At 41.1% G+C, this 25,833-nt stretch overlaps 1 protein-coding gene and 1 non-coding gene across 8 annotated transcripts in view; both read right to left on the reverse strand.

Annotated features, from left to right (window-relative positions):
- The window catches only part of PBX1 (PBX homeobox 1), a 579,370-nt gene that overhangs the window by 461,877 nt on the left and 91,660 nt on the right, over positions 1 to 25,833 (reverse strand). The gene's annotated exons all lie outside the window — the stretch shown is intronic.
- Positions 25,629 to 25,734, reverse strand: LOC120299326. The gene has a single exon (XR_005554388.1). It is a non-coding gene; the product is annotated as a U6 spliceosomal RNA (small nuclear RNA).

A 25,833-nucleotide genomic window follows, 5' to 3' on the forward strand; every position in this document is an offset into this window, starting at 1 on the left:
CATTTTATTTGTATTTCAAAAGAAGCACTTACAACTCTTTTAGTCACTGCCATCTTCTTTCAGCCACTAACAAAAAATTAAGACAGTTAATTTATCAGAGGGACCACAATCTCTACTAAATCAGATTTTCCCACTCTTACATTTTCTAATATCTATGCTTAAAACAAAACTCGTCTCCCTACTATGAATTCATCTGGTAAGATCAGTTAATACACAAAGCATACATTCTGTGTCATGGAATCCAACTTGTACTAAGGATGCCTTTGTAATGACTAGATCTGGATTAAAGTGATCTGATTGAGCCAATTTGGCCCTAAACAGTATAATAGTAATAATAATAATAATAATAATAATAATAATAATAATTATTATTATTATTATTATTATTATATTATTATTATTATATTATTATATCCAGAAAGAACTGGAGAAGATAACAAAATACAAAGACCTACAAATAGAAATAGAAAGACTGTGGCAAAAGCAAGCAAGGGTAGTACCAATAGTCATAGGCTCCTTGGGTGCAATCCCAAAACAATGGAGCACCACTTGAACACCATTGGCATTGACAAATTCGCTATTAGTCAATTGCAAAAGGTGGCCTTACTAGGAACTGCTTCCATCCTGCGACGATACCTGTAATACCATCAAACATCTACATCTGCCTATCCCAGGTCCTGGGTAAGGACTCGATAGGTAGACAAAATGCCAAATCCAGTCTGAACATCTGGCTGACTGTGCGATGATTGAGAATAATAATAATAATAATAATAATAATAATAATAATAATACAGTGACATTGACAGACTTTATCTACCAAGGCAAATAGGTGGGCGTCAAATGCTACAAGTACATCAGATGGTTGAAGAAGAAAAAATGGCTTTGGAAGAATATCTGAAGAACAATAATGAGGATGCACTGAAATTAGTATATCAGGAAGGCTTACTGACTACTGAAGAGACCAAACTGGCCTACAAGAAAGACCAAATGAAGAACAGAATAGAGGCATGGGAAGACAAAGCACTATATGGCCAATACGTTAAAAAAATAGCTGGGAAAGCAGATAATAACAAGACCTGGCAATGGCTAAGAGCAGGAAAATTGAAGAAAGAGACTGAGGGACTAATTCTGGCTGCACAAGACCAAGCCTTAAGGACAAATGCATATAAAGTCAAAATTGAGAAGACAGCAACAAATAGTAAGTGCCGCCTATGCAAAGAAGCTGAAGAAACAGTGGACCACCTGGTAAGCTGCTGCAAGAAGACTGACTACAAGCAGTGGCATGACAAAGTAGCAAAAATGGTGCATTAGAAGATCTGCAAGAAATATCATTTGCCTGTAAGCAAGAACTGGTAGGATCATAAAATAGAGAAAGTCATAGAAAATGATAAAATTAAACTGCTCTGGGACTTCAGAATTCAAATAGACAAGCACCTGCAACATAACACCCCGGACTTAACAATTGTTGATAAGAAAGACAAAAAAGTCTGGATAGTGGACCTGGCAGTGCCTGGAGACAGCAGAATAGAGAAAGAACTGGAAAGATAACAAAACATAAAGACCTACAAATAGAAATAGAAAGACTGTGGCAAAAGCAAGCAAGGGTAGTACCAATAGTAATAGTGCCTTGGGTGCAAACCCAAAACTACTTGAACACTATTGGCATTGACAGATTCGCCATTAGTCAATTGCAAAATGTGGCCTTACTAGGAACCGCCTCCATCCTGTAACGATATCTGTAATAACATCAAACATCCACATCTGCCTATCCCAGGTCCTTGGTACGGACTCGATAGGTAGACAAAATGCCAAATCCAGTCTGAACATCTGGCTGACTGTGCGATGATCGATAATGATAATGATAATGATAATAATAATAATAATAATAATAATAATAATAATAATAACAACCCCCAGTGAGGCACTACCTTGACGTGGTTGTGGGGCTTGTGTACTCTGAGGAAGATGAGAGCTATGCCAGAGGTTCAACCATACTGGACAGGTCTCATCAGAGGAGTCAGACAAAGAGTGTCTCTCCCATAAAAAATATGGTGAGACGTAAATTTCAGAATGCCATACCGGCTCGGACGTCGCCCGGGTTAACAAGGTCCGCACTAGATATTGGAGTTCCTGGATATCTGGTGAAAAATGGGTTACAGGACTCAGGACTGTTGGCTGAGCAACCAGGGCCAGCAGCTGCAGAACTACTGGAAGAAAAGGTGTTTACCCGTCGCAGATACACAGTGATGGAAAACAAAGAAATAATGATCTGTTACTACAGATCAAGTCCAACAAGAAGAGGATATCTAAAACGAATGCACCAGTTCTGGAAAGAACAACATCCAGAATCAGAAATAACAGAACAGAGACTAGCAGATCAACGCCGATTTATAACACGAAATAAAGTATTCACAGAAACAGAATTGGACGAACTGCAAAGGTTTACCCAGGGCAAAGAAATCAAACCCTTACCAGAAGTAATTCAGAATGTAGAGGCAAACCAGGGGGAGTTGGCAGTGAAGGAATCTAGCAGAGATATACAACTGTTCTCATTTGGAAACCAGGCACCTCTTCCTCAGGAAGAACAAAACCCTCTAACTAAAGAAATAAAAGAATTGAAACAAAGAATAACTGAGCATCTAGAACAGCACAAAAACAACAGAATAAGGCTACCTGCATTGAAGCTTGTTCCAAAGAAACAGCTAGCACAAGCATTAAAAGATGCAAATACTGCAATATCAAGTATAAGCACCAATTCATTGCAAAAAACAAACCAACTAATGTACAGCACAGCTGCAGTTATAACAGCATACCTGGGATACAAAATCAACAAAGAAGAAAAACAAACAAACAGTGCACCAGAAAAATGGAAGGTTAGACTAGAAAATAAGATCAGCAAGTTAAGATCACATGCAAGCAAGCTAGAACAGATGAAAGAAAAGAAGCTGAAGAACAAGAAGACCAAAGAATACCTAATCAAGAAATACCACTTAGAAACAAGGAAGATCAAGGAAGCACTGGAAATAATAAAGCAACAAATAACAGCTATAGCCAGGAAAATCAGTAGATATGAAGCTCGAATTGCAAACTATAGGCAGAACCTCCAATTTCAATCCAATCAGAAACGTTTCTACCAATCCATCAATGGAGAAACTGCAAGGAATCAGTCAGTACCTGACAAGGAAGAAACAGTGCAGTTCTGGAAGCAGATATGGGATAACCCAAAGAAATACAACAAGGATGCGGCTTGGTTAAAAGAGGTGGATGCAAATAAAACAGAAGTTGAAATGAAAGAACTAGTAATAACAACAAAAATGGTAGAAAAAAGAGCAAAGAAAATCAAAAATTGGTCAGCACCAGGTGAAGATGAACTGCATGGGTTTTGGTTGAAACATCTAACTGTTATACACCCACTCATTGCCAAGCAGTTCAACAATATACTACAAGGAGGAGAAATTGAAAAGTGGCTAACAACTGGGAAAACCTACCTAATAATGAAAAATCCAGCAAAAGGGGCAACACCAGGTAACTACAGGCCAATTACCTGCTTACCAACAACTTTCAAATTACTAACTGGTGTAGTAGCTGATGCAGTGCAACAGCATCTAGTTGAAAACAATCTCTTTCCACCTGAGCAGAAAGGAAACCGCCCCAATAGCAGAGGAACAAAAGATCAACTCCTAATAGACAAAATGATCTTGGAAAACTGCAAGAGAAGGAAGACCAACCTGAATGTGGCATGGATTGACTACAAAAAGGCATTTGACTCTCTGCCACATGATTGGATAATAAAGTGCCTAGAAATAACAGGAGTCAGTAGAAACATCAGAAAATTTGTGCAAAGATCGATGGCACAATGGAAGACACAGTTGCAGATCAATGGTGAGAGGCTGGGAGAGGTTAATATCAAGAGAGGAATATTTCAAGGAGATTCATTATCACCATTACTATTTGTTATTGCACTGTTTCCTCTGTCAACAATACTGAATAACTCAGGACATGGCTATCAAACATCAAAAACATCTGCCAGACTATCCCACCTCCTTTATATGGATGATCTGAAGCTGTATGGAAAAACATCATCTGAAATAGAATCGCTGCTCAACACTGTCCGTATATATAGCCAAGATATTGTAATGGAGTTTGGCTTGGACAAATGTGCCATACTTACTATCAAACAAGGAAAAATAATGAAAACTGAAGGAATCAAGATGCCCCACGAAAATAACATTAAGAGTCTGGATGAGGAAGAGTACTACAAATACTTGGGTATCCTTCAAGCTGACAACATCAAGCACACTGAAGTCAAGAAAAAGATTAGAGGTGAATACATCAAGAGAGTGAAGAAGATCTTAAAATCCAAACTCAATGGAGGAAATACCATAAAGGCAATCAACACATGGGCAATCCCAGTCATTAGGTACACAGCTGGAATAGTGGACTGGACGCAAGCAGAACTAAAAGCAATGGATAGGCAGACCAGAAAAATAATGACAATGAATCATGCCCTTCATCCACGCAGTGACATTGATAGACTTTATCTACCAAGGCAAATAGGTGGGCGTGGAATGCTACAAGTACATCAGATGGTTGAAGAAGAAAAAATGGCTTTGGAAGAATATCTGAAGAACAATGATGAAGATGCACTGAAATTAGTATATCAGGAAGGCTTACTAACTACTGGAGAGACCAAACTGGCCTACAAGAAAGACCAAATGAAGAACAGAATAGAGGCATGGGAAGACAAAGCACTACATGGCCAATACATGAAAAAAATAGCTGGGAAAGCAGATAATAATAAAACCTGGCAATGGCTAAGAGCAGGAAAATTGAAGAAAGAGACCGAGGGACTAATTCTGGCTGCACAAGACCAAGCCTTAAGGACAAATGCATATAAAGTCAAAATTGAGAAGACAGCAACAGACAGTAAGTGCCGCCTATGCAAAGAAGCTGAAGAAACAGTGGACCACTTGGTAAGCTGTTGCAAGAAGATTGCACAGACTGATTACAAGCAGCGGCATGACAAAGTAGCAACAATGGTGCATTGGAAGATCTGCAAAAAATATCATTTGCCTGTAAGCAAAAACTGGTGGGATCATAAAATAGAGAAAGTCATAGAAAATGATAAAATTAAACTGCTCTGGGACTTCAGAATTCAAACAGACAAGCACCTGCAACATAACACCCCAGACTTAACAATTGTCGATAAGAAAGACAAAAAAGTCTGGATAGTGGACGTGGCAGTGCCTGGAGACAGCAGAATAGAAGAGAAAGAACTGGAGAAGATAACAAAATACAAAGACCTACAAATAGAAATAGAAAGACTGTGGCAAAAGCAAGCAAGGGTAGTACCAATAGTCATAGGCTCCTTGGGTGCAATCCCAAAACAACTGGAGCACCACTTGAACACCATTGGCATTGACAAATTCGCTATTAGTCAATTGCAAAAAGCAGCCTTATTAGGAACTGCTTCCATCCTGCGACGATATCTGTAATACCATCAAACATCTGCCTATCCCAGGTCCTGGGTAAGGACTCGATAGGTAGACAAAATGCCAAATCCAGTCTGAACATCTGGCTGACTGTGCGATGATCGATAATAATAATAAAGAACTAGTTCTTAGAGGGAGAGAATTCAATAAATCTTTCCCTTAATCTTGCAGAATAGGTAGTGCATTTCTCGAGGAACTCAATTTGGCACACAGGGATGTTAACATACCCACAGATACTTCCCTTGACATCTGCCGCCATCAAGTGTTTTTTCCCCCATTAAATATCTGTTTGTACTATATAGTTAAAATGGGAAGGTGGCATGCTTACAAAGCAAAGGCAGTTTCCTGCATCACCTTTATTTCCAAAAATGCTATAACTCCACCATAAAACTTCTTAGAAATTTGCAGCTCAGGGATTTCAAACTGTGTCTAGCTCCCCAGAAACCTTCCTGGATTGAGAAGCCCTTCTTATTGCTACATCACCTTGTTCACCTCACAGATAGACTACTGTAATGAGCTCTGCACAAGATGCCCTTAAAGCATTTTGGAGGTACAGCTGGTACAGAATGCAATTGCACAAGTAGTGGTGTATGGGCCACCATATATGCCTATGCAACACCCCTGCTCCATGAGCAGCTCTGGATAAAAATGGGCTTTCAAGTACAATTTAAGATGCCAGTTGTCACCTTGAAAGGGCTATGTAGCATAATACCTAATTATTTGAAGGACTGCTTGCCTCTCCTGGTTATTGCCTACCCAATAAAATCTGGCAGGGTTGGCTCTTGGCTTGTCCTGCCATTTAGCAATGCTATTTAAGAGGATCTGGGAGACAGGCCTTCTCTATCACAGCACCTGCCCCCAATTTCAATGGCTCCCACCTTACTAGCTTTTAAAAACAATGCATTAAAACATGGTTCTTTCCCAAACCTTTACATTAGAGTGACTGAGAAAACATCTCCATGGATGGCAGAGGGAGCTAGCTATAGGTCTTTCCAGAAGACCCTGTCTTTTGGGGTTCTATCCCAGTTTTATTATTTTTATATGTTAAGCTGATGGGGATGGATCACACGAACACAGAGAGAGGGAGAGGGAGAGAGAGAGAGAGAGAGAGAGAGAGAGAGAGAGAGAGAGAGAGAGAGAGAGAGAGAGAGAGAGAAGTAAACAAGGAGAACATTTCTGAAGGGGATAGAACAGGGGGCAGACCACACATTGCAAAATCAGTATTGCAAAGCACCCAGCTTGGCAGGGAGGAAAGACCCAGTGCAGTCCTTCCTGGAGTCTCTGCACCCTCCCCACCAAAGTTCCTTGGAGCCTTAACTAATATAACATATAGTTAGCTTGAACTCTGCATGTGTGAGTCTGGTGGTTCACTCCTGACAATCAGCACTCTATCATTAATTGACTCTCCCATAATTCCTATACTATGAATAGGAAAGCCCATTTAAACATCCATTTTAGGAGATTGTCCATAATGTTTTCTAAGTTGCAAAAAGTACCCTTTAGCACCCAGACCTATAACATTACCTTTATCAGTGGGAGAAAGGAGATGTGCTTAGTAAGCTGCTGCCTTCCTGAATCAGCTTCCCCAAATACCTTCCCAAAGTAGCCACTATTTTCCCGTTTAAAATTCTTGATAGATGAATGGGGAGGGGACAAAAGGAGCCTCATTTTAGCCCAGCCTTTAACAGCATTTACAGGAAATAAAATGTTTTCTCAAAATCATTTACTAGTGATTCCTTTTTTGCTGTTAAGATAAAATCCTTGTTATTGTTTTACAAAATGCTGGTTTTGGTTTTATATACTATCTTGAGCAAATCCTAACAAGGCATTCCATGACAATTTAGAAACAACTTCACAATCTGGTGAAGAATAATCAGCTTCTACCAAACCTTAACTTCAACAAGGAAATGTTTTGAAAAGTACTTTGATATCTTTGTTAAAAATTATACAACCGTTTTCTAGAAAATATGCTTAAATCAGCTTTCAATTTCAATCAAATATATGACAATAAAAAGAACAAAAGTACAATGCAGTAAAACCATAGAAAAAGTCTAAAGAAATTACAGATAAGAGACTAAATGGCAGCAAAAGCATAATTAAAAATGGTGTATAGGTCTGCTGGATTTTTTTTTTTTTTTTTTTTTTGTGCAGAGCTAAGAAATGGTGGGTCTAACCTGATCTCTCTAACAAAGTTGGTATAAGTCTTGGGTGAAAAATATCTATCACAATGCTTTCCCCTTCATTGTAATTCAGACAGGGACAGCTAAAGCCGGGCCTTGTAAGGGAAGGATGCACTTCTTGAAATATGCTGCAATTTATGTAGTAAGAACCAGTTGGTCAACTGACATCAGTAATTTAATCACAAACTATTGCTATTCATGAGTAAATTTAAAAAAATGTAAGGGCACCTACAATAAAGTAATAAAGTTATTAGAAACTGCCAGAATGATCTAAGTCTTACGCTCTGGTGTACATTTTAAAAATGTCTATGAGTTCCTTTTTTATTTTGTTTATCCATTCATGCATCAGATCTGTGCAGATCAGGACCTGTTTAGATCGTCGGGAACTATCCATTCAGCAGCAATCCAAATTAATTTCATTTATTTATTACACTTATATTACTTTCTATATTTTTAAAATATATTTTAAATATTCTAATTCTAATTTTAAAAACAAGCCTACATATATACCTAAAGAGCAAGACCGATGGAAACATTCTTAGGATAAAACAATCAAGAGCAAAGTCCCTACTATCTTCCCTAGCCCACTCCAATGAAGCCCTTCTGGAACTGAACAATCACTTTCATAGCCTCACAAAAGAGTCAACACAAAAGAGTCAACATCAACAGTTTCTAAAAAAGAGGTACAACCCATTTCTTCCTGTGACAGGACAAAAAGTATTCCAGACTTCCCTAGGTGATAGGAGATTCAGTTCTTAGGGAGAAACTATAGTCTGCAGACCAGTCAGTCAGTCTAGGGAGGTATATAGTCAATAATAAGAGTTTATGAATAGCTAGGGAAGAAAGTTAAAGAATTAGGCTTAGAAGTGGTATTTTTATCACAAAGGTCAACATCCAATGAGGGAGCAAAGGATTTTAGAAATGAACCACTGGCTTAAAAACTGGTGTCGTCAACAGAACTTCAGCTTCCTAGACCTAGGTCTGCATTACCTAGAAGAAGGGCTACTGGCAAGAGGTGGACTGCACCTCACAAGAACTAGAAAAAATATATTCAGAAAACAACTGGCTCATCTTATCAAAATGGCTTTAAACAAAAAATGAGGGGGGAAGGGGGCCAAACTTCATGACCTATAGAACCTAATTCCAAGTAAAAACCACTAGATAACCAATAATATAAGGAGGGAGTAAAGAGAAAAAAGAAATTAAAAAAACATAATGACATAGAGAGTGATGGAAAGAATAGAAATCCCAGTTACAAAGAAGAAGATACAAGAAACATATCCAAGACCAATAAAGAACTCAAATGCCTATATACTAATGCTCAAAGTTGAGGGAACAAACAGGGTGAACTTGAAGTATTAGTACATGAAGGCAGATATGATAAAGTTCCTATTACTGAAACCTGGTGGGATGAAACTCATGACTGGAATATACTGATGGAAAGATACAAAATATTAAAAAGAAATAAATCTAACAAAAGAGGATGTGGAATTATACTATAAACAATCAGTACATCTCTACAGAAATACACAAAACCAAGGATGAAAACCTCCTACAATCCATATGGGTCAATATAAAAGTAAAAAAGAATGACATTGCCATAGGCATATACTACAGGCCACCCAACCAAGCAGAAGAAAGAGATGAGCTCTTTGCTAATCAATTAACAAAAGCATGTGGGAAACATACCACAGTAGTAATGGGAGACTTTAACTACCCTGATATCAACTGGGAGACAAACTCTGCAGCAAGTGGAAGATCGAACAGATTCCTAAACAACTTAACTGACAACTTTGTCATCCAAAAGGTAGAGGAGGGAACTAGAAGAAAAGCTATACCAGACCTAATTCTTACTAATAGAGAAGAAGTGATAGAAAGAGTTGAAACTGTTGGAATCTTGGGCGAGAGTGACCACATCATACTGGAATTCAATACAATGCAAACACAAGCAATACAATATAATTCAACCAGTGACTTAAACTTTAAAAGAGCTGATTTTGAGAGAGCCTAAGCAAAATTTCATGGATAAAGATCCTAAAGGGGAAAATAACTTAGGTAGCATGGGAAACACTGAAAAATATAATCATAAAGCCCAATCAAACACAATACCACTAAAAAAAACAAGACATCCAAGAAGAAACCAGCATGGTTGCAGAAAGATCTCTCTGATAAACTGAAAGACAAAAAGAATAAGTACAAAAAATGGAAAGAGGGACACATAACTAAGACAGAATATCAACAGATAGCCCGAATCTGCAAAGTTAAAGTCAGAAAATCAAAGGCTCAGAATGAACAAAGACTTGCAACAAAAGTCAAAGATAATAAAAGAAGTTTCTTTCAACTTATAAATAACAAAACAAAAAAGGCAGAGAAACAGTCAGTCACCCAAAAAGAGAACCTGGAATTAAGGAGAAACTTCTTAACAGTGAGGACAATTAACTAGTAGAACAGCTTGCCTTCAGACATTGTGGGTGCTTCATCGCTGGAGGTTTTTAAGAAGAGACTGGACAGTCACTTGTCTGAAATGATATAGGGTCTTCTGCTTGAGCAGGGGACTGGACTAGAAGAGTTCCAAGGTCCCTTCCAGCTCTATTCTGATTGACTGAGTATGGAGGAAGGCTGTACTGAGCAGGAGAATAAGGAACTAAAAAAGATTGAACAGTTGGCTCACAATTTTTTCCAATTATAAATTATGGCAAGTACAGTAGGATGAATCAATCAAGCCAGTTAAAAAAAAAACCCTACATTGTATTGAATGGACTATCAGTCTACTGTAAATCAATAAATATGGTGAAAACGTTTACCTTAAACTTTCACCCTAAGCTTCTCTTGTACAAGAGCCTTTGAAATTAATTTGGCTGTAAACAGAGGCTGTTGAGCATCTCCCAGTTATAGCATTAGGTTCTGCAGCCCAAGGAAGAATCCAAGGCATGGTGCCTCCTGCTTCTTCCATCAGGACCCTTAGCACAAAAGCCAACTTTTCAAGAGGAGACTAGGTGCAGTCCAAACCCTCCTATATAAGAGCCCTTCTCTTCAATATATAAGGATCTATCTATCTATCTATCTATCTATCTATCTATCTATCTATCTATCTATCTATCTATCTATCTATATATCTATGGATCTATGGATCTATATATCTATCTATATAAAGATCTCACCCTGCAAGCAGGGGATGAAAGAGGGAGAGAGCGGGAGACAGCGAGTCTATCTGAAAGCACATTCTAACCAAACGTAATAAGTTAATGCAGAAATCTTCCCATTGAGGCTATTGGAGACACTAGTCTCCCCTGAATCAAGAACTGCTATGTTGTAATATAATATATGTAAATTAAAACAGAAAATCTATCATGCCTCTAATGTTGTCTGATAGCTGAGAGTTTGGATCCGTTAAAGGAGAGGCATAGCAAGAAAGGGTGATATATGGCAAGGCTGGATAGAGGGTGAAAAGCGTGGCGAGACAAGCGGGAGAATGCTGCAGCCTGTTCTCGCTCCCCAGACCCAAGGGCAAGAGAGGAATAAATGTTGATTAGTGTTGATTTTGTCCGACACGTGCTTGCCGAGTGACAGTTAGACTAAGCAGCTCTGATAGAGAACCATTAATCTTGGTCTGGTTTAAGTAGAGTATATTAATTTGTGTCATTTTTACTAAGTCGTACTGAGAAAGGCTCTTACTGCTTTGCATTTGACTGCTTTGGTGGTTTAGTTTCCTTTCTCTCTCCCCACTTCACCCTTCCTTTTCTCTCTCCCCAAAACAGATCCTGAATTGAAGGCAGAAGCAGTAACACCATATTCAAATGACACAGCAGGCGATCAAGAGACCTAGAGCTCCTCACTTGGATTAAGAAAATAAACTCCCAGGGTGTTGGCATAGCAACAGCATTTCAGATGAACTGTTATATAGGCAATGATTAATAAATTAACATTTTTATTCTGTTTTTTTTCTTCTTCTTCCTCCTCTCCATGGAATCATGGAAAGCATTTGTTCACAACAGGGCAGGGAAGAAGGGGAAGTTAGAAAAATGGGTGATGTTAGCCTACCTGGTAGGGCTTCAGTTTGACACTGCTGAAAAGCATATCTAGCAAAATTCCACTCTGCAACTCTTTTGTTGAATTTTAACTGGTGCATACTGTTGGTTACCAAGATTGCGTGCAGCAGGAATCAAAGGCTCCCTCCCACTAAAGTATTCTAAAAACTAATGGCACAATACGTCTGCCGTCAGCCAAATCTAGGATAAATGTAAAATATGATGGTGCTAGGGGTAGGAACCCAGGAGAATTGCCAGTTATTTCTAAGTCCTATTTTGAGTATGATAATATATGTAACATGTAGCGTGTAGTCTAGATCACAGCCTCATATTTGTTAACTTAGTAGTTAGTGCAAGTAAAAAAATAGTCTCTGAACTTTTTGGCCTTGTAAATCTTAACTGTATCCTTATTTAAGCAGCTTCTTTTAAAAAAAAAACCCAAAACAGATAGTGTTATAAAATAAAGAACATAACAGAGTGCTCTTTTTTACTTTTGGAAAACACTACCAAAGTAGATATTACCAGGAATTCTCTAAAATGCAGAAAAGTGTAAATTTATAAATAATTTAATCCTTGTTTGGAAATAAATAAAACAATGACTATAATTATAAAGAAAGAAATCTTGTACCCTAACAAAGCAAGAGGCATAGCTATGAATTCATAAATATTAGTTGGAGAGGGAAGAAAAAATGATGACTAGAGTGGACAGGTGAAAACCCCAAAGTTAGCCTTTCATAGCTTAATTTATATAGGATTTGGGAAATGTGTTCCATGAGATTTAAAACACCATTTCTGCACTATACAATATGTAGCAGCAATACATGAACCTTTTTTCACATTGAGGGATTTGCACAGCCATATTCATCAGAGATGTTTCAAGAGGGAAAGGAAATCTGAATTTCCTTTTTTCTTGAAGACTGCCTTAACTATCCAAACATACTCACAGCAGTCCACAACCTTTCAGATCTTCAAGAATGCCTCCATATAAAGTTTCCTATAATAATCCAACTATGAGCAACCAAAGTATGAATGATTGTAGCCAAATTTGATTGATTGTAAAACAGTCCCAACTAATGAACTAAAACATTTTTCAAAAGTGCTTCTCGACGCTACTGCCACCTAGAGCAGGGCTTTTCAACCTTTTCACAGATTGTACCACTTTTAGGACATGACAATATTTGAGTACCACCAGTGCTTAGCAAGATGTCAAAAACTTGATGACTTAAAAAAAAGGGGGGGTTACTGATTAGATTCATTTGCTATTATAGAAATGGCTAATTTATAATATTATGGAAAAGTAAAAAGTTGAGGTTCAATGTTAATGCTTTCTTCTACTGCAGCAGAAGAAGTCTGTTCTTTTTCCCTTCTCCTCCTCACTTTTTTCACCTTTTTCCTCCCCACTGTATGGGGAGGAAAAAATGTTTTTACATTTTTGCATTTTTGTATTTTATTCTATAATCTAATATAATGTTACAAACTGTAGAAAAAAGTAAAAAAAGTACCGGTTTTAATTTCTTCGGTGGCTGTTCCTTTGCTGAATCACTTTCCCTTTGCACTGATGAATTTATCCATGATTATTAATAAGCACCACTACCAGCTAGCTCAGGGATCCTCAAACTTGGCACTTAAGACTTGTGGACTTCAACTCCCAGAATTCCTCAGTCATCATGGCTGGTTGAAGAATTCTGGGAGTTGAAGTCCACAGGTCTTAAAGTTGCTAAGTTTGTAGACGCTGCTAGCTAGTCGGCCGTTCTTCCTCTCTTCATCTCCTTTTCTTCCTACCTGCCTTCTGAGCATTCCTTCCACAGTGTAGTCAGAATGCACTCCCTCTCCAGTCCCTTCATTTTATCCTTAAAGAGACAGGAATCAAGCCCAAAGCAAGAAAGGCTCACAAAAGCCTCCAAGAATAAAAAAACACTGACTACATTTTTTTTCTTTAAGCTGCCTCAGGCGTGTCTCAGTTTAAACAATGTAGCAAACAGGCTCCGGCATTTGCAAAAAGTGATAACCTTAAATTAAGGCTGTTTACCTACAAAGAAAACTTGCTAAAATCCATAGACAGACTCAAGAGGGTAAAATTAATTACATTTGTTTAAAGGGATTTAAACTTTAGACTCATTGCTAGCCTTTGTAAAACAGACTAAAATATTCTAATAATCAAAGCACACAAACCAAGTCTCTGAATTACAAAATGCTGTAAAAAATGTATAAAAATCCTTATAGTAATCCATTCAAACTGCCAGTTGACCAGGAACCCAAAGGCTTCTGAAATAAACCCACCTCCTTTCCGACATGCTCATCTCCCAGCTTTTCATTTCATCAGCGCTGATTGCATTCTCCTGGCTGGAGAAAACGAACCAGGGGACCTTTTCTTCCAGCAACAGCTGCTGCTTCTTTCCTGTCTCTTTTCCTCCCTGCCTCCTGAGTTCTCTTTCCACAGCTTCTTCTCCATCCCCTTCCCTTTCGCTGTTGTCTTTTTTTCCTTTTCCCACCAAAACCACCTCCTTTTATATCCTCTCCTCTCCTCCCCCCCTTTTCCCCCAGTTCACCTCCAGCTCCATGCTGCTTCTGGAAGTGCCAATCAGCTGGAGCCCTGCTGGCACTCCTGGGGCTTCTGCCAAGCCCCAACAGTCCTGCAGTTCCAGCTGCCTCTCCCTCCTCCACTACACTTCTCCAAGACGGTCGCGTACCACCTGCCACATGCCAAAGTACCACTGGTCGTATGTGTACCACCAGTTGAAAAGCTCTGACCTAGAGATCCAGAGACAGCTATTGGTCAATGATCATTTTGCAGATTGAAGAAATGTTTTTTCAGAATGAATACAACTCACCTAGACCATGGGTTGGCAAGCCGCATGCGACTCTTTGAGCCATCCCCTGCAGCTCCGGAGCCTCCTCCGCCATTTTCAGAGAGAGACAAGGAAAGAGAGAGGCACTTGCACTTCCCCCCCCTCTATCTCTCATGTGGACTTGCCCCCCCACAGGGTTCCTGATTGGCCCTGCGCCTGGGTACCTCACCCCCTGGGAGAAGGGCGGCCAGGAAGTCCCTTTCCCGGGCTGGTGCATGTGCGGGGAAGCCCCAAGGTCCCCACTGGGAGCAGCCCGCCTGAGCCTCTGCTGAGTGGGCCAGCCCTCCCACAAACCGCGGCCTCAAGGAAGAGCAGTCCCTCTGATGCCCAGCCAGCATGACCGTTGGCCAAGCAGCAGCAGAGCTGGAGACAGAGAGTCAGTAGTGGGGGGAGGGAGGGGGCTCTGAGTCCATGGAGCACTGCCACGAAGTGGCCGCAGGGCAGGTGGTGCACCCCCGGCTTACTTGTTCCAAGCGGCAGTCTCAGCTGGGGCATCGCTTCCTGGGCCGTCCCCAGGCCACTCCCTGGGCAGCTGAGCCAACCACATGTCTCCCTGGGCTGGGCGGCAGTCATGGCTGGGGCGGCGGCCAGCGGGGGCATTGCACCCCAGGAAGCCGAGCCAGCCACATGTCTCCCCAGGCTGGCCTGGGCAGCAGTCATGGCTGGGGCGGCGGCCAGCCGGGGCATCACTCCCTGGGTAACATAGCCAGGCACATGTCTCCCCAAGCTGGGCTGGGCAGCAGTCAGGCATGAAACTTGCCTGGCTGCGCAGGGCTCTCTGCCACCTGGCCCCACCTCAGTCCCATCAGTTGCGCCTTCCTCGGCCACTTTCGGCAAGCCACCACTGCCACCATTGCCCTCAGTGCTGCAGAAGGACACCTTGGGCTGTGAGGGCGGTGGGGCTGGTGGCGATCAGGACCCCCCTCACCCCTGAGCTAGCCACGTCTCCCCGAACTGGGCGGCAGTCATGGCTGGTGCGGCAGCCAGCGGGGGCATCGCACCCCCGGAAGCCAAGCTGGCCACATGTCTCCCCAGGCCGGGCTGGGCAGCAGTCATGGCTAGGGCAGCAGCCGGCGGGGGCATTGCTCCCCGGGTAGCTGAGCCAGGCACATGTCTCCCCAGGCTGGGCCAGGCAGCAATCAGGCATTAAGCTCGCCTGGCTGCCGCAGGGCTCTTCGCCACCCAGCCCCACCTCAGTCCCATTGGTTGTGCCTTCCTCGGCCACTTTCGGCGGCAGTGTCGCCCTCAGTGCTGCAGAAGGACACCTTGGGCTGTGAGGGCGGCGGGGCTGGCGGCGATCAGGACCCCCCTCACCCCCGCGGTGGCACTCCCCATTGCTGGCATGGCCACCCATGGTGCACCTGGCCTTGGCACCCTCCTCTTGTGATGGTGAAGTGGCTGAGGATACAGCGGGGCTGGTGGCTGGTCCAGGGGTGGTGGGCGGCGGCTGGGCCAGGGGTGGTGGGGACCCCGATGATGCTGCAGTGGCTGCTGCCATGCCACTGCCTCCTGCTCCCCCTCCCCACCCGTTCAGCTGAGGATGGGGCAGCTGGGCTGGGGGCTGCGGGGACCCCCACGATGCTGCAGTGGCTGCTGCTGTGCCACCGCCGCTGCCACCGGAGCTGCTGCCTCCCGTCCTGCTCCCCTTCCCCACCTGTTCGGCACCGTCTGCCTTTCGTTTTTTCTCTCTCTCTCCTCAAATGGAGGGAGAGGGAGAGAGAGAGAGAGAGAAAGAGAGAGGAAAGAGAAAGAGAGGAAAGAGAAAGAGAGGAAAGAGAGAAAGAAAGAGAGAGGAAAGAAAGAGAAGAGAAAAAGAGGAAAGAGGGAAAGAGAAAGAGAGAAAGAGAAAGAGAGGAAAGAGGGAAAGAGAAAGAGAGGAAAGAGAGAAAAAGGAAAGAGAAAGAGAGGAAAGAGAGAAAGTTAAATAAAAGAGAGAAAGAGGAAAGAGGAAGAGAAGAAGAGAGGAAAGAGAGAACGAGAAAAGAGAAAAAGAGAGAGACAGAGATAGGAAAGAGAGAAAGTTAGAGGAAAGGAAAGAGAAAGAGAGAAGAAAGAGAGAATGAGGAAAGAGAAAGAAGAGAAAGAGAGGAAAGAGGAAAGAGAGGAATGAGAGAGAAAGTTAAAAAAAGAAAGAGGAAAGAGGAAGAGAAAGAGAGAAAAAGAGAGGAAAGAGAAAAAGAGGAAAGAGAAAAAGAGAGAGACAGAGAAAGAGATAGGAAAGAGAGAGAGAAAGTTAGAGGAAAGAAAGGAAAGAGAAAGAGAGAGGAAAGAGAAAGAGGAAAAAGAGAGGAAAGAGAGAAGAGGAGAGAAAGAGAGAGAGGAAAGAGGAAGAGAGAGAAAGAGAAAGAGGGAGAGGAAAGAGAGAAAGAGGAAAGAGAGAAAGAATGAGAGAGGGGGAGAGGAAAGAGAGAAAAAGAGGAAAGAAAAAAGATTGAGAAAAGAGAGAGAAGAAAGAAAGAGGAAAGAAAGAAGAGAAAGAAGAAAAAGAGAGGAAAGAGAGAAAGAGGAAAGAGAGAAAGAGGAAAGAGAAAGAGGAGAGAGAGAGATAGAGAAAGAGAGAGGAAAGAGAGAAAGAGGAAAGAGGAAGAGAAGAGAAAGAGAAGAAAGAGAAAGAAAGAGAGGAAAGAGAAAGAAAAGAAAGAGAGAGAGGAAAGAGAGACAGAAAGAGAGAGAGACCCTTTTGACATCTAAAATGAAGATAACACTGCATATATCCTTTTTTACCTTTATTTTATACACACACACACACACACACACACACACACACACACACACACACACTAAAGGTAAAAAAGGATATATGCAGTGTTATCTTCATTTTAGATATCAAAAGGGTTTTGCGACTCCCAGTGTTTTGTTTTCGGTGGGAAACGGGTCCAAGTGGCTCTTTGAGTGTTTTGGGTTGCCTACCCCTGACCTAGACAATCTGAACTCTGGGCTCATTTCATTTCCTATCAACCAATATTATCTCCTCTTACTTGGGTTTAACTTCAATTTCTTTTTCCTTCATCCAGCCCATTATAAATGTAGGCAGTACTGAAGGGAATCAAATACTTCCTGGGACATAGATGGTAAGGAGAAGTAATGCTTCCAGAATATTGGCAGCACTTCTTTACAAAGCCCAGAATACTTATTACAGCAGTTTTATGCAAATATTGAAAAGGAGAGGGGGGAAGATGGAGACTTATTGGTTAACATAGACCAGCAGAGAAATATTCTCCTTTTTTATACCTTCTCATGAAACAGAGCAATCACTACAAAACAGTATTCTTGGGGGTTGTTCTATGTTATTGAGAATGCCATATTCAAAAGTATTAGAAACTGTCACATTCAGACCACTGCTTCCCACAAGTCCGTTTCCAAATGTAGACCATAACCAAACAAGACCAAAGTAGACTCATTACCATAACCTGAACAAAAACCAGAATAATCTTATGAAATCATCAATATGTTCTAGAGAAGTGCAAAGTTTCCCCCAGGAACCAATGGGATTCGCAGCCTTCCCTAAACTACTCAGCAAGCCTCAGTAAACCTAAAGAGAATTTGAGATTTAAAAAGCAATATTGGACTAATATACTGTACTGACCTTTCATTATGTCATGTCAGAGACAGAAATGTGAAGCCCTCCAATAAGGAAGAGCCTAATCTGGGAAAGGGATAACCTATAGAAGCATGAATGAAAATTGGATGGCAGAAATTTTAGACATGGATTTCATCTACAGAAAACCTTGAGCCATTTAGAACATTTAATATTTAATATTAACATTTAATATTTTTACATTATTTAAATAATCAATTTACTTTGCTTCATGCAAATGCTGGTGACATCCTATTAGAGATCTTGATTGTTATGAGTTTCATGAAACATCAAGATTTGTCAGTACCTATTGTAATATTGATAGAAATTAACATTCTGAGAATTTTTCTCACTTTGTGTATCTCTTGCAAGGTACTTTACATTTCATATGTCATTTGTCTTTTAAATAATGAAAGACTGAATTAATACTTAATTCCATTTTTTCTACATCAGCCGACTCCAGCCATGTGCTCACCAGATGTGGTTGGGTTTACAAGTCCCAGGATTTCCAGCCAATTATAGCTCCTATGCATCTGGACTCTACTGATCACAGAAGGTTGAATTCCTTGGTAATTCTCCAATGGATCAAGAAGCAAAATCAATGCCAAAATATAGATGTTGTAGGATCCCTACTCTTTTAAAAGTATGCTTGGTCACTAGAATATAAAACAGATCCTAAGACTCTGGAAAGAGTGCAGAGAACAGCAACAAAGACGATTAAGGGGCTGGAGGCTAAAACATATGAAGATCAGTTGCAGTCTAGTGCAGTGGTAGCAAACCTATGGCACGTGTGCCACAGGTGACACACAGAGCCATCCCTGTGGGCACGTACGCCATTGCCCCAGAGGGAGATGGGGCCAAGCTGCTCCCCTCCGCCTCTCCATGTGCGCCTGCACTCTCACTCTCTTTCTCTCTGCACTGAGAGCCAGGGAGTAACTGCAAGAGCTGGATGGATCAGGGCTGGATGGTAGAGGCAGCCTCCAGCATGACTCCAGGTAAGCCTCCAGAGCGATTTTGCGACACCCGAGTGGCCCGAAACGGGCTCCAGAAGCTTGGAGAAGGCCTCTGCTGCCTGGATCTATGCCTGCAGAGCAATTTCACACACCCTACAGCCGTTCTGGGAAACAGAGGCCTTTTTGCAGCATCCCAGAAGCCCATTCTGGGCAGCAGAAGCCTTTTCCAAGCAGCAGCAGCAGCGCAATCCATGCAGTGGATGGGTGGGAAGTGGCAGGAGAACAGCGCTCTGCGAGAGTTGGGTTGGATGCATGTGGGGCTGCTGTCTTGCTTGCTGTGCCGTGCAGGGGTTGGGCTGGACTGGGTGCAAAGTCTCCATGCCACTTCTTCCCCTGCAGACATTGGGAGAACCCACCCCTCATCCTAGGGCAGCTGCCACCGTCCTGCACTCTCCAGCCCATCGCCGGCCAGCCGGGCACGTTGAGCTCAGGCCTCGGGCAGATGGAGGCCAGAGGGGAGCGAGAGCTGCAGCTCCCTGGCTCAACTGCCTGAGGACAGGTGCGGGGAGAGGCACTGCCCGGCTCAGTAAGCCACGGTCTGCCTGCAGGAGGAGAATGGAGGAGGAGGGATGGCTGGGGACCGGCACAGTGCTGCCCACGGGGGGAATCTGACCAACCCCAGCCTGGAAGGGAGGAGACAGCAGCATTTGGGAGGGGTAGCAGTACAGATAGTCGGCGACTTACAACCACAATTGAGTCCAAAATTTATGTTGTTAAGTAAAGCATTTATTAAGTGAGCTTTACCTCATTTTATGACTTTTCTTGTCACAGTTGTTAACTGAATCACTGCATTTAATAACCAGTTGCTAAGTAAATTTGGCTTCCCTATTGACTTTGCTTATGAGAAGGTTGCAAAAGGGGATAGCAATAGCAATAGCACTTAGACTTATATTCCGCTTCATAGTGCTTTACTAAGCAGTTAACAGAGTCAGCATATTGCCCCCAACAATCTGGGACATCATTTTACCAACCTCAGAAGGATGAAAGGCTGTGTCAAGCTTAAGCCAGTCAGGATCGAACTGCTGGCAGTTGGCAGAGTTAGCCTGCAATACTGCATTCTAACCATTGCACCACCATGGCTCTAGGTGGGACACAGCAAAGATCATAAATATGAAACAGCTGCCAAGCATTTGAATTTTGATCACATGATCATGGGGTTGCTGCAAAGGTCATAACTGTGAAAAATGGTCATAAGTCATATTTTTCAGTGCTGTTGTAACTTTGAATGGTCACTAAAGGAACTGTTGTAAGTTGAGGACTACCTGTATGACAATATTTGAGAGGCTGCTACAAAGAAGAGGGGACCAACCTATTTTCCAAAGTACCAGAAGGCAGGACAAGAAGCAATTGATGGAAATTAAGCAAGAAGAGATCCAACATTGTAATGACTTCCCCGGACACTTCCCCAGATACTTCTCCAGAGGTCATGTCAGGATAATGATTTAAAGGCTAAACAGCTTATGTAATAATGTAATGTAATATAAGGTAGATGATGCAATAGGAATGACTCAGCAGGTGTCAGTATTCCTTTAAGAGCCTGAGTATAAAAGGGAAGACTTTTGTTGCTGTGTTCTCTCTCGTCCATTTCCTGCTATAACTGCTGTGTGTTAGAGTTTGCAGAATCACCACATGTATGTATCTTGTTCCTGGTGATATTTGTAGATAGTGTAATATAAACACCATTTAATACAGACTACTGTTTACTGTATTTACTCCTGAGTTATCCCAGCAAAATAAGACTGTGCATGCTCTGACATGTCAGCTTGAAGGAGGATGAACCAGTTCTGGGCACATCAGGAGGGGAGTTGGTCAATGGCTCCAAGCAGCTGTCTGAGAGTGACTTGGCTGAAGCACAGATGTAACAGGACAGCCCTGAGGCTTCAGATGGGGAAAGCATGCAGCTGCAGCCAGTCAACGATGAGAAACTGCCTTCTGCCCCTGATCCAAGAACAGGTAGGTCAGAAAAAAGGCAGAAGTAGCAAAAGTCAGTCAGATTACTCATGAGAAGGCAGCTTTGCCCCTCTTGATGGGCTGCACTAGAAGCTGGCTATTTAGGACAGCAGACAGATGGAGATGATGTTGGGAACAATGTGTTTGTTTTCTTGCTATGTGCTCTTGCCTTGAACTTCGGTTTGTGTTTCTTCAGCTATTGCCTTTGCCTTGTCTTGCCTTTGCCTATGAACTGGCCTTTGTCTTGGAACTTGCCTTTCCCTTGGGAACTTGCTTTTGCCTAGTGGACTGGACTTGCCTTTGCTTCGAGGACTAGTGTTGGTTTCATTTGAGTAACCTGTTGAACTCCTTGGGGTTGAGCTAATGCCGGCACAGGGAATTGTTGGGGAATACCAGTTCAGACTCGGAAGCCTTAATAAAGATTCCTTACACCACGGGTGTCAAACTCAATTGTGTCATGTGACGTATCATGATGCATTGCGCTGTTTTTTGCCTTTGTGGAGCTGGGATGGGCGTGGTCTGTGCGTGATACACCCGGCCTGCTGATCGCTAGTTTGACACCCCTGCCTTACACTCTGTGTGTGTGTGTGTGTGTGTGTGTGTGAGAGAGAGAGAGAGAGAGAGAGAGAGAGAGAGAGAGAGAGAGAGAGAGAGAGAGAGAGAGAGAGAGAGAGAGAGAGAGAGAGAGAGAGAGAGAGTGCACAAACCTAGAACTAAGGAGAAATTTCCTAACAGTGAGAATAACTAACCAGCGGAATTGCTTGCCTTCAGAAGTTGTGGGTGCTCCATCACTGGAGGCTTTTACGAAGAAACTGGAAAGCCACTTGTCCTGAAGGGTATAAGGTCTCCAGCTTGAACAGGGGGTTGTATTAGAAGACCTCCAAGGTCACTTCCAAGTCTGTTATTCTGGTATATAAAATTAAAAAGTATATTTATTCCAATAATACAAATGTATTGATTCACTTTGCTTTCAAATGATTCAGTTTGAAACAAAAACAGAAACATCAATTGTTGAAGTATAATTAATGTAGTAGCTCTTCATTTTTGTCTATGAAGGAGAAACAGGTAAAATATTACAGCTGAAAAATGGAGAACCTGTCATAGTTGTAGTAAACAAAGAACAATGTGTTTTGGGCTGTACAATGTTTAACAGAATTATTGCAGAATGCAATAATTAGAAAAAATGGGGGAAAATGGGAACAACATCTAAATACATATTTTGCCACATGGGAATAGAGCCTAATCAATCTCACTTTCAGAATCTGAATTATTCAAAATACTTTACTAGCAGTTTCTATTTTTATCCTTTATCATATTTATGAACTTCAAAAACTTGCCTTATTCATTTTTGCACATTCTTATTTATTTTCTTATTCAGTGTATTTCTTCCATATCTTAGCATGTGGAATTTTAAATGAAAACATTAGAAATAGTTCATCAAACATTTTTCTGCTTTTTCATATTTTTTCCTTGATTTTCATAGTTCCAACTGCCATTTTTATCTTCTGCCAATATCCATAAGGTGTAGTGAGGCCAAGAGGCATTCTTGGAAATAAAAATTGTGCTAGAAACTACCATTTTCTATCATGCCCTCTTCCCATTTAATTTAATTTATTTTTAAAAAATTCCTTTTAAAAAATAGATTTTGGACAAAGATTGGCCATTACCAAAGCCAATGTCAGGAGATACATTTGAGTGCGCAAACACTGCACTGAGGATTCAAATGCTATAAAGTTGGTAGCACTAGTAATAAAGGCTTAGCAATTATGAAGGCACATGCCAAGCCCCTTCAGAGTGTAAGATATGATAAAGTAAACATTCTGTACTGATTTGTCTGCCCCCCTTTTCCAAGCACCTTCCTCACTCTCCAGATGCTTTTTTCTCCTTGAAAAATTGGGGCCTTTCTCTATTATAGGAAACACTGGTGACATTATAACTTCAACAACCCTTATTTATATGCATCTTGCTAGAGCAGTGGTTCTCAACCTGTGGGTTGAGACCCCATTTGGGGTCAAACGACCATTTCACGGGAGTCGCCAAACCACGCTGTCTGCCATTTTTTTTCCTTTTCCCTAGCTGTCCTACTCCCTCTTATTGGTGGCCACACCCACTTGGGGGTCACCACAACATGGGGAACTGTATTATGGGGTCACGGCATTAGAAAGGTTGAGAACCACTGTGCTAAAGCAAAACAAAGACTGTTTTGTTTGATATGCTCAAATATCCAAGACTGAAGAGTCAAGAATGAATGTGGACATCAGAAGTGAATAATAAAAAAATACCTTTATTGTGACACAAATAAGTAGTAATATAATATTTACAAAAACACAAGCAGCTTAAGCAAATGTTGATTATCTATCAAGGTGCATTTCTGCACAAATAATTTCCATTACTTAATGGCATCTCAATAATATGACTATAGAAATGGATTGCAGCTGAATAGAACAGAAGGGAAGTACTAAAAGAAATGTAAAGAAATGAGAAAGGAATTAAGAACATAAAATACAAATGGTGATAGAGGCTCAAATGATGGAGGAGGTACAGAAGCAGAGGAAAGCAACCAGGAAGAAAGTGGGGATTGGCAATCATTCAACGATTTACCTCAACTTTACAGTTATTCTTTAATTAGAGCTAGCCAATGTTCCTTAATGGCAGAAAGATAACTTTATATCCATTGACTTATTATTTCAAATTCTAAGAAACAATAAATAGAACCTAGTATGCTCAAACTAGAATGTACCCCTTTAAAATTGTAAGTTTCTTACTGGGAATCACATATATATCTCAGTACAGCATAGCATTAAAACTACCTATTAATAATATTTCAATATCCTACAACTAATGAGATTACTAAATTAGTTAATAATACTAATAAAATAGTATAAAGCCAATATTTAGTAAATAATTTTAGTAAGAAAAGATCAAAAAGTTTCTGGGAACTTTAATGCAATGCAAAGGAAAATCAATAGCAAAAATTATACAATCTTTTCAGCAGCCTGAATTTTAAAATTGTCAATTGATCTGTCTTTTACCTAGCTAGTATTCTAAATTGTAATCTACATTTTCTTTAAAAAAACACTCATATAAAAAAATGAGAAGTATAAGGGATTACGGTATTTCATTTTATTTTCTTTTTAAAATTATTTTACTGCTAAAATAATAAAATACAGAATTTAGGATAAAAATAATATGGAACAAAAGAATAACTAATACAGATTTTTTTAAAGTATAGAGAGAAATCTTTCTAGTAACATCCTTTCCATCCTTCTATGTATGCCCCTGATGATTAGCCTGGACACGGAACCACTGATTGGTTCAAAATTGGAAAGGCTGTATACTGTCCAGCAAGGCTGTATACTGTCCGGCAAGGCTGTATACTGTCGCCCTGCCTATTTAACTTATATGCAGAGCACATCATGAGAAAGGCAGGGCTAGATCAATCAAAATTTGGAATTAAGATTGCCGGGAGAAATATCAACAACCTAAGATATGCAGATGATACCACTCTAATGGCAGAAAGTGAAGAGGAACTAAATAGCCTCTTGATGCGGGTGAAGAAGGAGAGTGCAAAAGTTGGCTTGAAACTCAACATTAAGAAAACCAAAATCATGGCATCCGGCCCTCTCAATTTCTGGCAAATAGATGGGGACGAAATGGAGGTAGTGACAGATTTTATTTTTCTGGGCTCCAAGATCACCTCAGATGGGAACTGCAGCCAAGAAATTAAAAGACGCTTGCTCCTGGGGAGGAAAGCTATGGCAAATCTAGACAGCATACTAAAAAGCAGAGACATCACCCTGCCAACAAAAGTGCATATAGTCCAGGCCATGGCTTTCCCAGTTGCAATGTATGGCTGTGAAAGTTGGACCATAAGAAAGGCTGAGCACCAAAGAATTGAGGCCTTTGAACTATGGTGCTGGAGAAGACTCCTGCGAGTCCTTTGGACTGCAAGGCGTTCAAACCGGTCAGTCCTAGAAGAGATCAACCCTGACTGCTCTTTAGAAGGCCAGATCCTGAAGTTGAAACTCAAATACTTTGGCCACCTAATGAGAAGGAAAGACTCACTGGAGAAGGGCCTAATGCTGGGAAAGATTGAGGGTAATAGAAAAAGGGGACGACAGAGAATGAGATGGCTGGATGGAGTCACTGAAGCAGTAGGTGTGAACTTAAATGGACTCCAGAAGATGGTAGAGGACAGGAAGACCTGGAGGAACGTTGTCCATGGGGTTGCGATGGGTGGGACACGACTTCGCAATTAACAACAAAAAAAAATTTTATGCTCTACACTGAACATTAATGATTGTTGGTTTCTCTCTATGACCAACAAATCATATTCCAAATGTGTAAATCTGCCTTGCCATGTGATATGTTGTACATCAGGGAGTCACTCCTACTTGAACATGATTACACTTCTATTATGGAGATACACTGTCAGTTTTGCTATTGCAGTATATTCTCTATTTTGGGTCTCCTGGTCTGATGCTTGTTAGCATAGTTTTTCTTTTCAGAAATTGTGTCACATTTGTTGCTGCTGCTTTCAGAAATAGGGAATGCCACACAAATTTTTGTGACATGCCTGTGCAGGGCCCATGATAATCTTCTCTGTATCCTTCCAATTTTAATATACATGCTGCCAAAACAACATTTTATCTTCACTTATGGTAACATTAGGTGAATAGGTGATGCTGAAAGACAATGGCTAATTCAAAACCATGTTGTAAGCTTTATGACTGAGCAGGATTTG

The sequence above is a fragment of the Crotalus tigris genome, unplaced genomic scaffold (genome assembly GCF_016545835.1).
Source record: "Crotalus tigris isolate CLP2741 ecotype Arizona unplaced genomic scaffold, ASM1654583v1 scf7180000024291.2576520, whole genome shotgun sequence".
Taxonomy (NCBI): Eukaryota; Metazoa; Chordata; class Lepidosauria; order Squamata; family Viperidae; genus Crotalus; species Crotalus tigris.